Source organism: Pipistrellus hanaki, assembly GCF_964339955.1.
Source record: "Pipistrellus hanaki genome assembly, chromosome: 9".
Taxonomy (NCBI): domain Eukaryota; kingdom Metazoa; phylum Chordata; class Mammalia; order Chiroptera; family Vespertilionidae; genus Pipistrellus; species Pipistrellus hanaki.
Genome location: NC_140511.1, coordinates 7,422,701 through 7,441,564, shown reverse-complemented (window position 1 = coordinate 7,441,564; position 18,864 = coordinate 7,422,701). Strand labels below are relative to the sequence as shown.

General features: G+C 51.7%; 1 long non-coding RNA gene across 1 annotated transcript in view; it reads left to right on the top strand.

Moving 5' to 3' along the window:
- LOC311628406 overlaps window positions 1-5,090 on the top strand; it is a 10,519-nt gene extending 5,429 nt beyond the window's left edge. The window contains exons 2-3 of the long non-coding RNA XR_014796019.1: window positions 3,539-3,636; window positions 4,716-5,090. This is a non-coding gene — a long non-coding RNA (uncharacterized lncRNA). The remainder of the gene's footprint in view (window positions 1-3,538; window positions 3,637-4,715) is intronic.
- The last annotated feature ends 13,774 nt before the right edge of the window (window positions 5,091-18,864 follow it).

Sequence of the window (18,864 nt, the reverse complement as noted above, 5' to 3'; positions counted from 1 at the left end):
GGAGCGGGGCTGGGGGGATGGGGAGAGGGGCTGGGGGGCTGGGAGCGGGGCTGGGGGCTGGGAGCGGGGCTGGGGGGATGGGGAGAGGGGCTGGGGGCTGGGAGCGGGGCTGGGGGGATGGGGAGAGGGGCTGGGGGGCTGGGAGCGGGGCTGGGGGATGGGGAGAGGGGCTGGGGGGCTGGGAGCGGGGCTGGGGGCTGGGGGGCTGAGGAGCGGGGCTGGGGGGCTGGGAGCGGGGCTGGGGGGATGGGGAGAGGGGCTGGGGGGCTGGGAGCGGGGGCTGGGGGGCTGGGGAGCGGGGCTGGGGGGCTGGGAGCGGTGCTGGGGGGCTGGGAGCGGGGCTGGGGGGATGGGGAGAGGGGCTGGGGGCCTGGGAGCGGGGCTGGGGGGATGGGGAGAGGGGCTGGGGGGCTGGGAGCGGGGCTGGGGGCTGGGGAGCGGGGCTGGGGGGCTGGGAGCGGGGCTGGGGGGCTGGGAGAGGGGCTGGGGCGGGGCCGGGGCGGGGCTCCTGCCGGCGTTCCCAGGGCCCGTTCCCAGGGCCCAGGCATTCCGGGGCTCCCCCGGGAGCTGTGGCCGCGGGCGGGGAGCAGGGGGGCGGACAGGACTTCCGGGGGCAGCACCCTGGCCCAGAGGAGGGGTCCCAGCGCGTCGCCCCAGCCCCTGCGGCGCCCCCAGAGCTGGGACCCAGGGCCTCCCCGCGGGGTGGGGCCGCTGGAGCCTGACCGTAAAAGCCCCGGCGGCGGCGGGGGGGGAAAGGGGGCTGCGGGGGGGGGCCGGGGCAATGGGGCTGCTGGGGCTCTGGTCCTTCGGGACCCGGATCCGGTCTCAGGCCTTCCCCTGGGCGGGGCGGGCGGCAGCAGTGACTCCGTTTGCTCGCGGTCCCCCGGGAAAGGGCCTCCAGGGCTGGGGGGTCCTCCCGGGTGCCCGGCGGCTGTGACGGGGGAGGAGCAGCGGGGCCTCCTGGCCCTCCACCGGCTCACCCGCAGCCCTGAGCCCCCAGCCCTGAGTCCCAGCCCGGAGCCCGCGGCCCTGAGCCCCCAGCCCTGAGCCCCCAGCCCTGAGCCCCAGCCCTGAGCCCCCAGCCCTGAGCCCCAGCCCTGAGCCCCCAGCCCTGAGCCCCCAGCCCTGAGCCCGGAGCCCCCCAGCCCTGAGCCCCAGCCCTGAGCCCCGGCCCTGAGCCCCCAGCCCTGAGCCCGGAGCCCCCCAGCCCTGAGCCCCAGCCCTGAGCCCGGCCCTGAGCCCCCAGCCCTGAGCCCGGAGCCCCCCAGCCCTGAGCCCCAGCCCGGAGCCCCCAGCCCTGAGCTCCAGCCCTGAGCCCCCAGCCCAGAGCCCCCAGCCCTGAGCCCCCAGCCCTGAGCCCCCAGCTCTGAGCCCCAGCCCGGAGCCAGCAGCCCGGAGCCCGCGGCCCTGAGCCCCAGCCCGGAGCCCCCAGCCCTGAGCCCCGGCCCTGAGCCCCCAGCCCGGAGCCCCCAGCCCTGAGCCCCGGCCCTGAGCCCCAGCCCTGAGCCCCCAGCCCTGAGCCCCAGCTCTGAGCCCCAGCCCGGAGCCAGCAGCCCGGAGCCCGCGGCCCTGAGCCCCCCAGCCCTGAGCCCCCAGCCCTGAGCCCCAGCCCGGAGCCCCCACCCCTGAGCCCCCAGCCCTGAGCCCCCGGCCCTGAGCCCCCGGCTCTGAGCCCCAGCCCGGAGCCAGCAGCCCAGAGCCCCGCCGGAGGGCCATGGGAACCGGGTCCGGGCTTCCACCTCTCCCCGGGGAGGGTCACATCCACTCCCCAATACCGCCCCACGTCTCCAGGGAGCAGCATAAAGCCACTGTGGCTTATCCTGAGCAAGGGCCAGCTGGTCCATGGGACCTAGGGGTGCCCTGGGGTCTCCCGACCCCTCTCCTCTCCCCCCCACCTGCCCCTCTCCTCCCCCCCGCCTGCCCCTCTCCTCCCTCCCCACCTGCCCCTCTCCCCCCCCCACCTGCCCCTCTCCCCCCCCCACCTGCCCCTCTCCCCCCCACCTGCCCTCTCCCCCCCCACCTGCCCCTCTCCCCCCCCACCTGCCCCTCTCCCCCCACACCTGCCCCTCTCCTCCCCCCCGCCTGCCCCTCTCCCCCCCCCACCTGCCCCTCTCCTCCCCCACCTGCCCCTCTCCCCCCCCACCTGCCCCTCTCCTCCCCCCCGCCTGCCCCTCTCCCCCCCACCTGCCCCTCCCCCCCCACCTGCCCCTCTCCCCCCCCACCTGCCCCTCTCCCCCCACCTGGGGCGGGGACCTGCAGGTCAGGAAGAGGGGCAGCCCTCATGTGGACATTGGTGCTTGACAGCTCGGAGGTGTCACTGGGGTCGTTTTCCTCTCCGATGTTTGCGGTGAGGAAGCCGGAGCACCAAGGCCGTGTGACGGGCGCTCAGCCTGTGAGGAGCCGCGCGTTTGGTGGGGACAAAACAGACACACGGACACTGACGTCCGTCCGCGGGTGGTCAGGGCGGAGTCCGTTCCCGGTGTGCGCGCCCGCTGCCACTGCCCCGTCCCAGACCCTTTACCGCCCAAAGGGCCAGTCTGACCCGGCTATCTGGCTGCAAAGCCTCAGACCCGCCACTTACGCTGACCTAAGTAACCAGGTGGCGGGACGAGAGGGAGGCCGGAGCGGCCTGGGCGCTGCCTGTGACCAGGAAGCGCACAGGACTCAGGCGGACAGCCCGGCCTGAGGGCCTGAGCGGTGGCTGCAGAGGCCGGGCGGCTCAGGAGGAGTCGATGTCTCCCCTTTCCGTCCCCCTTACCGCCCTCTCCCTCCTTCGGCCCACCCCCGGGTCTTCGCCACCCTATCGCCTGTCCACGGGCTGTGCATGTGAGAATGTAAGTTCTTTGTCCCCCAGCCAGAGGTACGTCAGCCTGTTCGGTACTCCATACTTTGGGTCTAATTTTGTAGGTCAATTCGTTTTGTTCAATGAATTCCACAAGTGAGTGAGCTCTGTGATACTGGTCTCCCTCAGACTGGCTGACGGCACTGAGCAGAATCCTCTCTGGTCCCTGCATGCATCCCGCAGGGCGAGAGCCCTTTGCAGCTGCGCGGGGCCCTGTAGTGTCCCACAGCATGAGGTTGCAATCCTCACCGGGTGCAGAGAGCGCCGGAGGGCACCGGCATTTCTTTAATTGCCGGCTGAATCCAGTGGTCGGCAAGGCCACGCCTGGAAACGAAGGCAAGCGTGTTGTCAGCCTGACCTTCAGCCAGGTGCCAGGGGGTGGGCTTTGTTATTTAAATCCAGCCAAGCACCAGGAATGAATAGGACGGGGCTCACCGAGAATGCACATAATCTCCTTTGTCTTGACTTTTACTAAAACTTCCTGTTTTTTGCTGTATTGGCTCTGGGTTCCTGTCCCTGTCAGAGGACAGTGGTCCCATCCGGTCCCAGTGTTTTCCTTCCATCTGTGTCTGTCTCTTCTTTCATTTTCTCAATCCCCAGCAGCCCCTGCTCAGGAACCGGATTGCTCTCTAGCCATGCTGACGTGGACAAGAGAGGTTTCCACACCAAGGATATTTTTCCCCCATTGATTTTTAGGGAGAGTGGAAGAGAGAAAGAAATAACGATGTGAGAATCGATTGATTGCCTCCTGCACTCTGACCAGGGCCCAGGCTGGGGAGAAGCCTGCAACCAAGGTACGTGCCCTTGACTGGAATCAAACCTGGGACCCTTTGGTCCACAGGCCAATGCTCTACCCACTGAGCATACCAGCTAGGGCTCTCACAGCTTTTATATTCACTCATGATAGATTAAATAGAGAAGGTAGCCAGAGACCGGGATGGCAGGACACACACAGGCTTTCTTGGAGGGAAGGGTACCCCTGCAAGCTGCTTCCACGGAGAGGAGCGGAAGAGAGAGAGCGTGCAAGCTACGTACAAGCACCTTTAAGGATAGGGGGCAGGGCTTAGGGCACTCAGCACACGCTGATTGGTGATTAGGGACCTGGGACTTAGGAATGGGGGCTTAGGGTATTTGGCAGGTGCTGATTGGTGGTTCAGAGCTCAGGAATGTCTGGCTGCAGGTGGGGTTTATGTCTGTCCATCAACTGGAAGAAGGGAGGATCTATCAATTCACCAGCTGGTAGGCATTTAGGCTGCTTCCAAATCTTGGCTATTGTAAACAAAACTACAATGAACATAGGGGTGCTTACATTCTTTTGAATAAGTATTTTGGGTTTCTTAAGATAAATCCACAAAAGTGAAATCTCTGGATCACAAGGCAGTTCCATATTTAATTTTTGAGGAAACTCCATACTGTCTTCCACAGTGTCCACACCAGTCTGCATTCCCACCAGCAGTGCTACGGCTCCCTTTTCTCCACATCCTCGCCAGCACTGTCGTTTGTTGATTTGTTGATGACAGCCATTCTGACAGGTGTGATAGGGTATCTCATTGTTTTGAATTGCGTCTCTCAGACGATTAGTGACTTAGAGCATATTTTCATATGTCTATTGACCAGCTGCATGTCTTTTTTGGAGAAGTGTTTATTCAGGTCCTTCGACAATTGTTTAATTGGATTGTTTGCGTATTTTGGTGTTGAGTTTTATAAGTTCTTTATAAATTTTGGATATTAACCCCTTATTAGATCTATTGGTAATATGTTGTCCCATTCAGTGAATTGTCTTTTCATTTTGTTGGTTTCCTTTGCTGTGAGGAAACTTTTTAGTACGATGTAGTCTCATTTGTTTATATTCTCTGTTGTCTTCCTTGCTAAGGAGAAATAGCAGAAAAAATACTGCTATAAGAAATGTCTGAGAGGTACCATCTCACACCTGTCAGAACGGCCAACATCAACAAATCAACAAACGACAAGTGTTGGCGAGGTTGCGGAGAAAAAGGAACCTTTGTGCACTGCTGGTGGGAATGCAGACTGGTGCAACCACTGTGGAGAACAGTGTGGATTTTCCTCAAAAAACTGAAAATGGAACTTCCATTTGACCCAGTAATCCCACTCCTAGGAATATATCCCAAGAAACTAGAAACACCAATCAGAAAGGATATATGCAACCCTATGTTCATAGCAGCACAATCTACAATAGCTAGAATCTGGAAACAGCCTAGGTGCCCGTCAGCAGATGATTGGATCCAAAAACTATGTACATCTACACAATGGAATACTATGCTGCCATAAAAAAGAAGGAATTCTCATCATTTGTAGCAACCTGGATGGAATTGGAGAACATCATGCTGAGTGAAATAAGCCAGTCAATGAAAGAGAAACACCACATGACCTCACTCATTTATGGATAATAAAGAACATTATAAACTGATGAACCAAAAGTCAGATATAGAGACAGTAAAGCAACAAGCAGACTGTCAAATTACAGCAGGGAGGGGAGGGAGATCTGGGGGAGATAAGAGATCAACCGAAGGACTTCTATACATGTATATAAGTACAACCAATGGACACAAAACTCTGGGGAGGGAGGGCATGTATGGGGGGGGGGGTAATGTTAAAATATGTACACATAATAATTTAATTAAAAAATAATAAATAAATAAATAAATAAAATAAAAAGTTTAAACTTTAAGGAAAAATAAAGGTTTAATCCTATATACTGAACTGAAGGAATATAAAACCCTCAACATCCCAATAGGATAATCCATTCAAATAAAGTCAGCAAAAAAGAAAAGAAAAAAAGGAAATGTCTGAAATATGACTATGTATCTTTTCTTCTAGGATTTTTATGGTTTTGAGTCCAATATTTATTTATTTATTTATTTATTTATTTATTTTTAATATATTTTATTGATTTTGTACAGAGAGGAAAGGAGAGAGATAGAGAGTTAGAAACATCGATGAGAGAGAGTTATGGATCAGCTGCCTCTTGCATACCCCCCACTGGGGATGTGCCCACAACCAAGGTACATGCCCCTGACCGGAATTGAACCCGGGACCTTTCAGTCCCCAAGCCGACGCTCTATCCATTGAGCCAAACCGGTTTCGGCTGAGTCCAATATTTAAATCAACGGAGACATTTCAGACCAGAAGGGATTGGCATTAAATATTCAAAGTGATGAAAATCAAGGACCTACAACCAAGATTACTTTACCCAGCAAGGTTATAATTTAAAATGGAAGGAGAAGCCGGGACTGGTTTGGCTCAGTGGATAGAGCGTCGGTCTGCGGACTGAAGGGTCCTGGGTTTGATTCCGGTCAAGGTCATGTACCTTGGTTGCGGGCACATCCCCAGTAGGGGGTGTGCAGGCGGCAGCTGGTCGATGTTTCTCTCTCATCGATGTTTCTAGCTCTCTGTCCCTCTCTCTTCCTCTCTGTGGAAAATCAATAAAATATATTTTTTAAAAAAAATGGAAGGAGAAGTAAACAGCTTCCCAGACAAGAAAAAGCTAAAGGACTTTGTTACCATCAAATCGGCATTACAAGGACTGTTAAAGGGCCTACTTTAAGAAGGAGGAAGAGGAGGGGAGGAGGGAGAAGATGAGGAAAAAACAAAAACAGGAATATAATTAAAAGAATAAAATGGCAATAAATATGTAGCTATTAATAATCACTTTAAATGTAAATGGCTTAAATGCTCCAAATAAAAGACAGATAGCCGAACAAATAAGAAAACATGACCCATACACAGGGTCTCCCCCAAAAATGTACACACGCGTCAATAGCTGTTTCTTCTCAGATTTAACGCGTTAGAATGAATGATTGCTCAGAGTGTGAGTAGTATTCTGGGACGCCCTGTGTGTGCTGTCTACAGAGACCGCCTCCTAAGGAAGGACACACACAGGCTAACAGTAAAGGGACGGAAAGATAAACACAGGCTGGGGTAGCAATACTTATGTCAGACAAAATAGGCTTTTAAAAAGGCTGTGGGAAGAGACAAAGAATGACACCACATAATGTTCAACAAGAGGCTATAACCCTTATAAACATTTATGCACTCAACCGAGGAACATCTAAATATAAAGCAGATCTTGATGGACATAAAGGAGAGATGGACAGTCATGGTAGGGGATTTTAACATCCTGTTTACATCAATGAATAGATCTTCTAGGCAGAAAATGTCTAGATTAAGTGGCCTTCAATGGCACACTAGATCAGATGGATTTAATTGATATCTCCAGAGCATTTTACCCAAAACAGCTAAATATACCTTCTTTTCAAGTACACATGGAACATTTCCTTAGAAAAACCACACATTAGGACACAAAACAAAGATCAATAATTAAATATTAAATGTTAAATAATATCAAGAATATTAAGAATATTTAATATCAAGAATATTAAAATAATATCAAGCATCTTCTCTGACTGTAATGGTCTGAAACTGGAAATCAATCTCAAGAAAAAACTGAAAAGCACACAAAGATATGGAGGCCAAAAAACATATTACTAAACAATGAATGGGTTAACAATGAGATCAGAGAAGAAATCAAAAGATACCTTGAAACAATGAAAAAGAGAATACAACACCCCAAAGCTATGGACGCGGTGAAAGTGGTCCTAAGAGGGAAATCCGAGGCATTACAGGCCTATCTCAAAAAAACAAGAAAAGTCTCAAATAAGCAATCTAACTTTACATTTAAAAGATACTTGGAAAAACGACCACAAACAAAATTCAAAGTGAGTGGAAAAAAGAAAATAATAAATATCAGAGCAGAAATAAATAAAATAGAGTCTAAAAAATCAATACAAAAGAACAATGAAACCAAGAGCTGGTTCTTTGAAAAGACAGAAAAGATTGACAAACCTTTAGCCAGATTCATGAAGATAAAAAAAAAAAAGAGGGTAGCAATAAATCAGAAATGAAAGAGGTGAAGTAACAACTGACACCAAAGTAATACAAAGGATTGAAAGAAAATATTACAAACAACTGTATGCCAAAAAATTGGACAATGGACAAAATGTATAAATTCCTAGAAATATACAAGCTTCCAAAACTGAATCAGGAAGAAGCACAGGATCTGAATAGATAGATTACAACTAGTGAAATTGAAGCAGTAATAAAAAAACTTCCTGGACCAGATGGCCTCACAGATAAAACTATCAAACATTCAAAGAAAAACTAACACATCCTTGACAAACTATGCCAAAATATTCAAGAGGAAAGAAGACTCCCAAGCTCATTTTATGAGGCCAGTATTATCCTAACTCCAAAACCAGATAAAGACACTACAAAGAGAGAGAATTACAGGCCAGTATCCCTGATGAACATAATGGATCCAGCAACATTTAAAAAGATCGTACACCATGCTCAGGTGGCATTATTCTGGGGATTCTAGGTTGGCACACTATCCACAAATCAATAAACGTGAGGCATCACATAAACAAAATGAAGGCTAAAAACCACATGGCCAGCCTGGCTCAGTAGCTGTGCATTGACCTCTGAACCAGGAGGTCATGGTTTGATTCCTGGTCAGGAAGGACACATGCCAGGGCTGTGGGCTCTATCCTCAGTGTGGGGTGTGCAGGAGGAAGCTGATCAATGATTCTCTCTCATCATTGATGTTTCTTTCTCTCTCTCCCTCTCCCTTCCTCTCTGAAATCAATTCTCACACACACACAAATACATGATCATTTCAATAGACACAGGAAAAGCACTTGACAACATCCAGCACTCATCTATATGTACAAAAGCCTAAGTGACCGAAAGACTGGTTGACCAGTTAATATGACTGACCATCAGGGTGCAGACTCTCAACGCAGGAGCTGCCCCCTGGTGGTCAGTGCGCTCCCACAGTGGGCATGCCGCTCGGCTGACCGACTAGTCCTGGTGGCCCGCCCCCAGTGGCAGCCACTCACTCCCTCGCGAGTCCTGCAGGTCCAATCTCTGGGGAACGGGCCTGGCACCGAAGGACCAGTGCTGCCTGCACAATCCCGACAGCGCCGCTGCCTCCTGGAAGTCAGCCTGGCACTGTGGCCACTTCTCCCTAGATGCTCTCCAAGGAAGAAACCATATAAAAGCTGCTGCCAGGTGGTTTCTGACAACCGGCATGAATGTCAGCAGGATGGATCCAGATCCTGGGCCAGCAGGGCATCCCACCACCCACCCAGAGGGCCGATCAAGTCCCAAACCCCTCCCCCCCTCGGGACGGGTGCCAGAGGCAGGGCTCATGGCTGGTGAGCGCCGATGTGGTGGTGCGAGCCTCTGCTGATCAGGGTGACCGGGTGCGAGCCCGTGGCAGTGCAGGGGCTGGGATGAGCAGGCAGCAGCGGCAGGTGGCATTGGACGGCCGGGTGCAGCCCAATCCCTGCAGCCACCGTGCATGATTTTGTGCACTGGGCCTCTACTTGAAGATAAAAATTCTCAGCAAAGAGGGAACAGAGCAAACATACTCCAACATAATAAAGGCCACATATGACAAAGGCACAGCCAACGTCGTACTCAATGGGCAAATCCACAAACATTTCCCGTAAGATGGTGAGCAAGACAGGGAGGCCCGTAGCACTTTGTTTCCTCTTCTGGCGTCCACAGCATGACACCGGAAGGAGAAATAAAAGGCATTCAAATTTGAAAGGAAAAAGTAAAACTCATTTTGCAGAGGATATGAAGATCCTAAAGATTCCACCAAAAATCCACTAGAACTGATGAGTTCAGTAAAGTAGCAGGAAAAAAAATTAAATATTTAGAAATTAATTGCATTTTTATACATCAATAATGTGTATTTTACACATGAATAATCTCTATCAGAGAGAGAAAATAAATTCTATTTATAATTACATAAAAAAAATACCTAGAAATAAATTTAACCAAGGAGATTGAAGGCCTGTAGTCAGAAAATTATGACATTAGAGAAATAAATAAGCTGAAACCAGTTTGGCTCAGTGGATAGAGCGTCGGCCTGTGGACTGAAGGGTCCCAGGTTTGATTCCAATCAAGGGCATGTACCTTGGTTGTGGGCACATCCCCAGTAGGGGGTGTGCAGGAGGCAGCTGATCAATATTTCTCTCTCATCGATGTTTCTAGCTCTCTATCCCTCTCCCTTCCTCTCTGTAAAAAATTAATAATAATAAAAAAATAAGTAAAAGCAGATACAAATAAATTGGAGCATATACCTTGCTCATTAAGATCATTAAAATGTCCATACTACCCGATAGGGAGAAACCAAGATGGCGGCATAGGGTAGACCCCTGAATGCAGCCTACCACAACGAATTTGAATTTAGAACTGGAAAACAGGGGAAACATCACCCTGAAGCACCAGACGACTGGCTGAGAGGAGGCTCTACCATCTGGGAAGGAGAGAGAAGGCGCACTGAACCTCAGGAACTGTGAAGATGTGGTGAACTGCGCGCGCCTGCGAAAAGGCGGCTGCCAGACTTCACTGTTGGCTTGCACGGAGAGGGCTGGTGGCCGATTTCACTACTGGCTTACTCCCTGCGCGCAGAGAGGGCAGACAGCTAATGCGCAGCTACCTTTCTTATTAGGGAGGAAAACAGGACCACCCTTTTGCTCTGATAGACAGCCCCAGACAGGGAGAGGCCAGACTGTCAGGCAGCGGACAGAGATCTCTCGGAGGTGTGTGAAGCCAGCGGCCATTACTGCGGGACTCAGAAACCAGACCCTCGTAGGGAGGGGCTGAATAAAGCTTGTCTGCACCACCCGAGACTCCGCCCCATCCAAGTGGACCACAGAAGCCCTTCCAGGGGCTAGCTTTCTTGTTCACAGCCGCCGCGAATAGGACTCTTCTAGGGAGGGACAGACAGGAATCCAAAGCTTGTCTGCGCTTATACCAAAGAGGTGAGCGCGCCTGCAACCAATCTTTCGGGACTCACCAAGCTTGTCTGCACCTATACCAAAGAGGTGCATGCACCTATAACCAATCTTGCGGGATTCACGAAAGCTTGGCTGTGCCACCCTGAGACTCCGCCCCATCCAAGCAGAATACAGAAACCCTCCTAGCTGAGACACTTCTGATCCTTATAGACAATTAGCTTGGAGATCAACGCTTCCCAGTGATACCAACAAGCAAAGCATAACAAAAAGACTGCACACACAGCCCACAAAGGGCTCCACCAAGACTGTCCTCCTCAGGTAACTGGGAGGCTGACTCACTGAACCATATAGGACACCTTAGCACACAAAGCCACCTACCAACTCAGGGATGCTGTGAAAATGCCGAGACAAGGAAACAGATCACAAACAAAAGAAATGGAGGACAAGAAGCGACTGGATATAGAGTTCAAAACTATGCTTATAAGGTTTTTCAAGAATTTCCTAGAGAAGGCCGATAAGACCTATGAGGATATGAAAAGGGATCAACTAGAAATAATAAGGGATCAACAAGAAATAATAGAGGAGAAACCAAGATGGCGGCATAGGGTAGATACCCAAATGCAGCCTACCACAACAAATTTGAATTTAGAACTGGAAAACAGGGGAGGCATTGCCCTGAAGCACCGGACGGCTAGCTGAGAGGAGGCTCTGCCATCTGGGAAGGAGAGAGAAGGCACGCTGAGCCTCAGGAACTGTGAAGGTACGGAGAACTGTGCGCGCGAAAAGGCACTGGCTTACTCCCGGCGCGCGGAGAGGAAGGGCTGAGAGTGCTGCTGGCATACTCCGGGTGCGAGAAGAGGGCGGGATGGTCTGAGTTCGCTACTAGCTTACTCCGGGCGTGCCAAGAGGGCGGACAGCTGACGTGTGGCTGGTTTTCTTGTTCGAGAGGAAAACAGAATCACCCTATTGCTCTGATAGACGGCCCCAGTCAGGGAGAGGCCAAACTGTCAAGCAGCGGGCAGAGATCTATTGAAGGTGTATGAAGCCAGAGGCCATTACTGCGGGACTTGGGGAGGAGCCACTTGGGGAGGAGCCACTTGGGGAGGAGCTGACAGGAAAACAAAGCTTGTCTGCACCACCCCGAGACTCCGCCCCATCCAAGCTGAGCACTGAAGCTCTCCCAGAGGCTGGCTTTCTCTAAGGAGAGACTGGCCGGAATCCAAAGCTTGTCTGCGCCTTCATCAAAGAGGTGCGGGAGCCTGTAACCAATCTGGTGAGACTCACCACGAACAGGACTTTTCTAAGGCGAGACTGACAGGGAACCAAAGATTGTCTGCGCCACCCCGAGACCCCACCCCATCCAAGTGGAGTACAGAAGCCCTCCTAGCTGAGACACTGCTGATCCTCACAGCCAACTGGCTTGAAGATCAACGCTTCCCAGTGATAAGCTAGGCTTAACAACAAGACTGCACACACAGCCCACAAAGGGCTACACCAAGACTGTCCACCGCAGGTAACTGGGAAGGCTGTGCTACTGGGCTCTACCAGAACACCTAATACACAAAACTATTCCTTCAAATCAGGAAAACAACAAGGCACAGGACACAAAGGAAGGAGATGGAGGAAAAGAAAAGAATGGACATTGAGTTCAAAAACCACTGTTATAAGGCTTTTCAATAATATCCGTAAAAAGGCCAATAAAATAAATGAGACTTATGAGGATATGAAAAGGGATCAACTAGAAATAATAATGGATCAACTAGAAATAAAGAAAACATTTTCTGAAATAAAAAAATATTATACAGAGTCCTAAAAACAGACTGGAAGATCACAAGAATCAAGTCAAAGATGTAGAACACAAAGAGCCAGAAGATACTCCTCTTCAGAAGCAAGAAGGCAAGAGAATCCAGAAAGTTGAAGATAGTGAAAGAAACCTCTAGGACAATTTCAAGCGAACCAACATCAGAATTATGGGAATCCCAGAAGAAGAGAGAGAGCAAAATACTGAAAGAATACTGGAAGAAATAGTGACAGAAAACTTCCCCCACCTGGTGAAAGAATTAGACTTACAAGTCCAGGAAGCTCACAGAACCCCAAACAAAAGGAGTCCAAAGAGGACCACACCAAGACACATCATAATTAAAATTCCAAGAGCAAAAGACAGAGAGAATATTAAAAGCAGCAAGAGAAAAGCAGGTAGTTACCTATAAAGGAGCACCCATACGATTGTCAGCTGATTTCTCAACAGAAACCATGCAGGCCAAACGGGAATAGCAAGAAATATTCAAGATAATGAATAGCAAGAACCTACAGCCAAAAATACTCTACCCAGCAAAGCTATCACTCAGAATCGAAGGCCAGATAAAGAGCTTCACCAATAAAAAAAAGCTAAAGGAGTTCATCACCACCAAACCAGAATTATATGAATTGCTGAAAGGGGGTTCTTTAGGAAGAGAAAGAAAATAAAGATAAAAATTATGAACAACAAATACGTAACTATCAACAAGTGAAACTAAAAGCCAAGGGAATTAAAAAACCTGATGAACAATATTAACTGGTGAATATAATAGAATCAGAGGTATGGAAGGGGAGTGGACTGATGATTCTTGGGGAAAAGGGGAGTGGGGGTGTGGGAAGAGCCTGAACAAAAACTGTGCACCTATGGATGAGGACAATGGGGGGTGGGGAAAGGGCAGAAGGTGGGGTGGGAACCTGGTGGAGGGGAGCAATGGAGGGGGGAAAAAATGAGGAACATTTGTAATAATAAACAATAAAGATTTATTAATAAATAAAAAAATAAAAATAAATAAAATAAAATGTCCATACTACCCAAAGCAATCAATCTATAGATTCAATGCAATCCCTGTTATAATACCAATGGCATTTCTCAAAGAAATAGATAAATAAATTTTATGGACACAAAAGACCCAGAATAGCAACAGCAATCTTGAAAAATAATAACAAACTTGGCGGCATCACACTACCTGACAATAAACTATACTTCAAGGCCATAGTAATAAAACAGCACGGCACTGGCATAAAAACAAACACACAAATAGACGGAACAGAATAGAGAGCCCAGAAGCAAACCCATGCCCATATGGTCAATTAATCCATGACAAAGGAGACAAGAACATGCAATGGGATAAGACAGTCTTTTCAATAAATGGCACTGGGAAAATTGGACAGGTATGTGCAAAATTTTTTTAAAAGAAACTATACCACCTTCTTACAACATATGCAAGAATAAACTCTAAATAGATTAAAAACTGAAAACTATAAAACTAGAAGCAAACAGAGGCAGTAAAGTCTCTGACATTTAAAAAATATATATTTTATTAATTTTTTACAGAGAGTAAGAGAGAGGGATAGTGAGTTAGAAACATCGATGAAAAAGAATCATCGATCAGCTGCCTTTTGCACACCCCCTACTGGAGATGTGCCCGCAACCAAGGTACATGCCCTTGACTGGAATCAAACCTGGGACCTTTCAGTTCACAGGCTGACGCTCTATCCAGTGAGCCAAACCGGTTTCAGCCATTTTTTGTAGCAGTATTTTTTTCTGACATATCTCCTCAGTTAAGGGAAACAAAAGAAAAAATAAACAAATGGAACTACACAAAATTAAACAGTTTTTGCACAGCGAAGGAAACCATCAATAAAATGAAAAGAAGACCTACTCAATGGGAGAAAATAATTGCCAATGACACATCTGATAAGGGATTCATATCAAAATTTATAAAGAACTCAGACAACATCCAAAAAAGAGCAAACAACCCAATTAAAGCAAACGCCCCCTCCCCCAGACAACACAAATATTTACTACTTTGACTGTTAGAGGCAGCAGCCCTGAAAAGTTAGGACTACCGGAATATAGGATTCAGAGAGGATCCAAGATGGCTGCTCGGGTATACACCTAGCCGCAGCAGCTCACAACAATTTCAAGGGAATACAACTAAAATGTAGAGTGGACATTGCCCAGAGCTACAGGTAGTCGACTGACTGAAAACTCTACAATAGGAAGGAGGGAGAAAACCAGAAGGAAAATAAGAGGAGCTGAAAAAAAGCCTAAGGTACGGAGACATGCTGCGCGCTCGCACGCACGCGCGCGCGGAGAGGTCGCATTAGGAGAGGAGGAGAGGGCTGGGTGCTGCCTGGCGTTCCCTAGCAGGAAGGAAATAGAACCCCCAGCCTGGGCTGAACCCCCGAACCGGCAGCGCTGAGCCCCAAGTTATGTGCCAGACCCTGGGGACCCAGGCTCCGGCAGGGGGAGACAATCCCGGGGGACGGCGAAATGCGGGGCCCCCGGAGTCGCGCGCACATGGCGCACAGAGGACTGAATGTTGACTCTGATGCTGGATTACCCTAGCCGGAAGAAACAAAGCCTCCGGCGGCAGCTCTGAGCCTCAGTCCAGACCGCCACGAACTCCAGGTCTGGGCCAGTCCCTGGGGACCCAGGCTCGGGCAGGGGGAGACGGAGCTGTGAGGTGGAGTCCTGGGAGCGCAGTGAAAGGCCGAGCCCCCGGAGTCGCGCACACTGTGCGCAGAGGACAGTCTGTTGACTCTGATCCTGGACTCCCCTAGTGGGAGGAAGAAAGAAAGCTCCAGACTGGAGGAACGCCACGAGGAGCAGGAGCCCCTGCCGGACACCGGCCAGCCGGGCGCCAGCAAGGAGCCGGGCGACGGGGCCCCCAGTGGGGGGGGTGCCCCTGAGCCTTCGACTGCTGAGCGCTGGCAACGGAGCCAAGGACTGGGGCTACTTCCTGGGCGGCGCCGACCCCGGCAACAGACTGGAGCAGCGCAGGAGCCCGCGGAGAACAAAGGGGTGCCACAGGCCAACCTGCTGAGCTCCCAGGACAAGGAGGAAGAAACCAAAGAAGTTCTCAATGTGAAGAAATCAAGTGAGAGCAAATGATAGTAAAATTACTTAAGAAAGAATACAAAGAAGATCTTGAAAAATCAAAGACTACGTCAGAACTCAACGTACCAGCCAACATTGCAACATAAATGCGTTTTGTTTTTTTTTAAAAAAAGAAAAAAAAAAGAGAAAAAAGGGACAGAATGTTGGAACAGCGGCGACCAGGCCTAGAGTGGCCAGGCACAAGGCAGTGGCAGCTGGGCCTGGAGCAGCAGTGGCCAGGCCCCAGAGCAGCAGCAGCCAGAACAAGAGCATCAACGGCCAGCACTGGAGCAGCCAGACCTGGGGCAGTGGCAGCCAGGCCTGAGGCAGAGGCGGCCAAGCCCAGGGTGGCCATTCCAGGAACACCCAGACACGGAGTGGCTGGGCCCGGAGAAGCCCGGCCCAGAGCAGCCGGGTTGGGAGCAGCTAGGCCCAGAACAGCAGTAGCCAAGCACGGAGCATCCAGGCTGGGAGCGGCCAGGCTCGGAGCAGCCGGGTCGGGTGCGGCCAGGCCCGGAGCAGCGGCGGCCAGGCTGGGAGCGGCCAGGCCCGGAGCAGCTGGGTCTGGTGTGGCCAGGCCTGGAGCAGCGGCTGCCAGGCTGGGAGCGGCCAGGCCCGGAGCAGCAGCTGCCAGGCTGGGAGCAGCCAGGTCCGGAGCAGCTGGGTCTGGTGTGGCCAGGCCCGGAGCAGCGGCTGCCAGGCTGGGAGCGGCCAGGCCCAGAGCAACAGCTGCCAGGCTGGGAGCGGCCAGGCCGGAGCAGCCGGGTCTGGTGCGGCCAGGCCCGGAGCAGCGACTGCCAGGCTGGGAGCGGCCAGGCCCGGAGCAGCCGGGTCTGGTGCGGCCAGGCCCGGAGCAGCGGCTGCCAGGCTGGGAGCGGCCAGGCCCGGAGCAGCCGGGTCTGGTGCGGCCAGGCCAGGAGCAGCGGCTGCCAGGCTGGGAGCGGCCAGATCCGGAGCAGCAGCTGCCAGGCTGGGAGCGGCCAGGCCCGGAGCAGCCGGGTCTGGTGCGGCCAGGCCCGGAGCAGCGGCTGCCAGGCTGGGAGCGGCCAGGCCCGGAGCAGCCGGGTCTGGTGCGGCCAGGCCTGGAACAGCGGCTGCCAGGCTGGGAGCGGCCAGGCCTGGAGCAGCCGGGTCTGGTGTGGCCAGGCCCGGAGCAGCGGCTGCCAGGCTGGGAGCGGCCAGGCCCGGAGCAGCCGGGTCTGGTGTGGCCAGGCCCGGAGCAGCGGCTGCCAGGCTGGGAGCGGCCAGGCCCGGAGCAGCAGCTGCCAGGCTGGGAGCGGCCAGGCCCGGAGCAGCTGGGTCTGGTGCGGCCAGGCCAGGAGCAATGGCTGCCAGGCTGGGAGCAGCCAGGCCCGGAGCAGCGGCTGTCAGGCTGGGAGCGGCCAGGCCCGGAGCGGCCGGGACCGGAGCAACCGGGACCGGAGCAACCGGTCCCAGAGCAGCCGGGTCGTGTGCGGCCAGGCCTGTAGCAGCAACAGCCAAGTCCAGAGCAACTAGGTCGGGAGCGGCAGTGACCAGACCCGGAGCAGCTGGTTGTGGAACGAACCAGAGCAACAGAGGCCAGGCCCGGAGCAGCCAGGCCCGAAACAGCTCGCTCCTCGCCTGTACCTGCCCACAGCTGCCTCTCAGACATGGCTGGAAACTTTTGCGGGAACTTGAGGGTCTGCTGAATCAAGTGATGAAGGCTTAGATCTGGATGTGTTGAGTTAGTATAGCGCTGGGGTGCTGATCTGTGAGTGCCTTGGGTGGGGCCTGGATGAGGCTGGTTGACCTATTTGGAAATGTCTTTTGTGTGAAGTGTATCATTGGGCATGTGGAGGTATTATTGATATGAGAAAATGCTAAGTAACAGATTTACTATCTGAAAAGGGATTTACTATCGGGGAAAGGGAGGGAGGAAGAGACTGAACATAAACTGTGCACCTATGGATGAGGACAATGGGGGATGGGGAGGGGGCAGAGGGTGGGGTGGGAACCTGGTGGAGGGGGGAAGAAATGAGGAACCTTTGTAATAATATGAACAATAAAGATTGATTTAAAAAAAAAAAAAAAAAAAAAAAAAAAAAGTTAGGACTACCGTGTTTCCCCGAAAATAAGCATCCTCCGAAAATAAGACCTAGTGCAACTTTGGGAGAAAAATGAATATAAGACCCTGCCTTATTTTCGGGAAACGGTATATTCAGGATGCAGTGCAGCCCGAGGAGGCGGACTCGATTCAGAGCTCCGGCATACGCTGAGGAACGAGAGAGCTCTTGTTAGTTGGCCCACAGCTAGTCACCGGTTAGTTACTCCTTTCTCATTCTCCAGCAACTGAATTTAAATTTTCTCTGGTTAGTACATCACTTTTTTTCCATGGCCCACAGGGAGTGACAGACGCCGGCGGCGTGAGGGGAGGTGTGAGAGGACACTCAGACCTTTCTGGAGTGCAGGCCAGCGTGTGGACGAAGAGCTCACTGCCAGCAGGAAATCAAAGGAACGGCGACCAGGGGACGGAGAAGCTCCCAAGTCCTTGCTGTTAGCAAGTCAGTAGAGAACACCAGGTTTCAAAAATATTATTTGTTTTTTATTTTTTAAAATATATTTTATTGATTTTTCACAGAGAGGAAGAGATAGGGATAGAGAGTTAGAAAAATCGATGAGAGAGAGTCATCGATCAGCTGCCTCCTGCACACCCCCTACTGGGGATGTGTCCGCAACCAAGGTACGTGCCCTTGACTGAAATCGAACCCGGGACCCTTCAGTCTGCAGGCTAACGCTCTATCCACTGAGCCAAACCAGTCTCGGCTCGAATATTATTTGAATATTAAAGAAAAAGGTAACTTCTTTTGTTTTTTTCTTGTTAAAAAATATTTTTAGCCGAGGCCGGTTTGGCTCAGTGGATAGAGCGTTGGCTTCGGGACTGAAGGGTCCCGGGTTCGATTCCGGTCAAGGGCATGTGCCTTGGTTGCGGGCACATCCCCAGTGGGGGGTGTGCAGGAGGCAGCTGATCGATGACTCTCTCTCATCAATGTTTCTAACTCTCTGTCCCTCTCTCTTCCTCTCTGTAAAAAAATCAATAAAATATATATATTTTTTTAAAAAAATATTTTTATTGATTTCAGAGAGGAAGGGAGCAGGAGAGAGAGATAGAAACATCAAAAATAAGAGAGAATCCTGAAGGGTCCCAGGTTCAATTCCGGTGAAGGGCATGTACTTTGGTTGTGGCACTGGGGGTGTGCAGGAGGCAGCTGGTTTATGTTTCAAGCTCTCTATCCCTCTCCCTTCCTCTCTGTAAAAAAATCAATAAGATATAA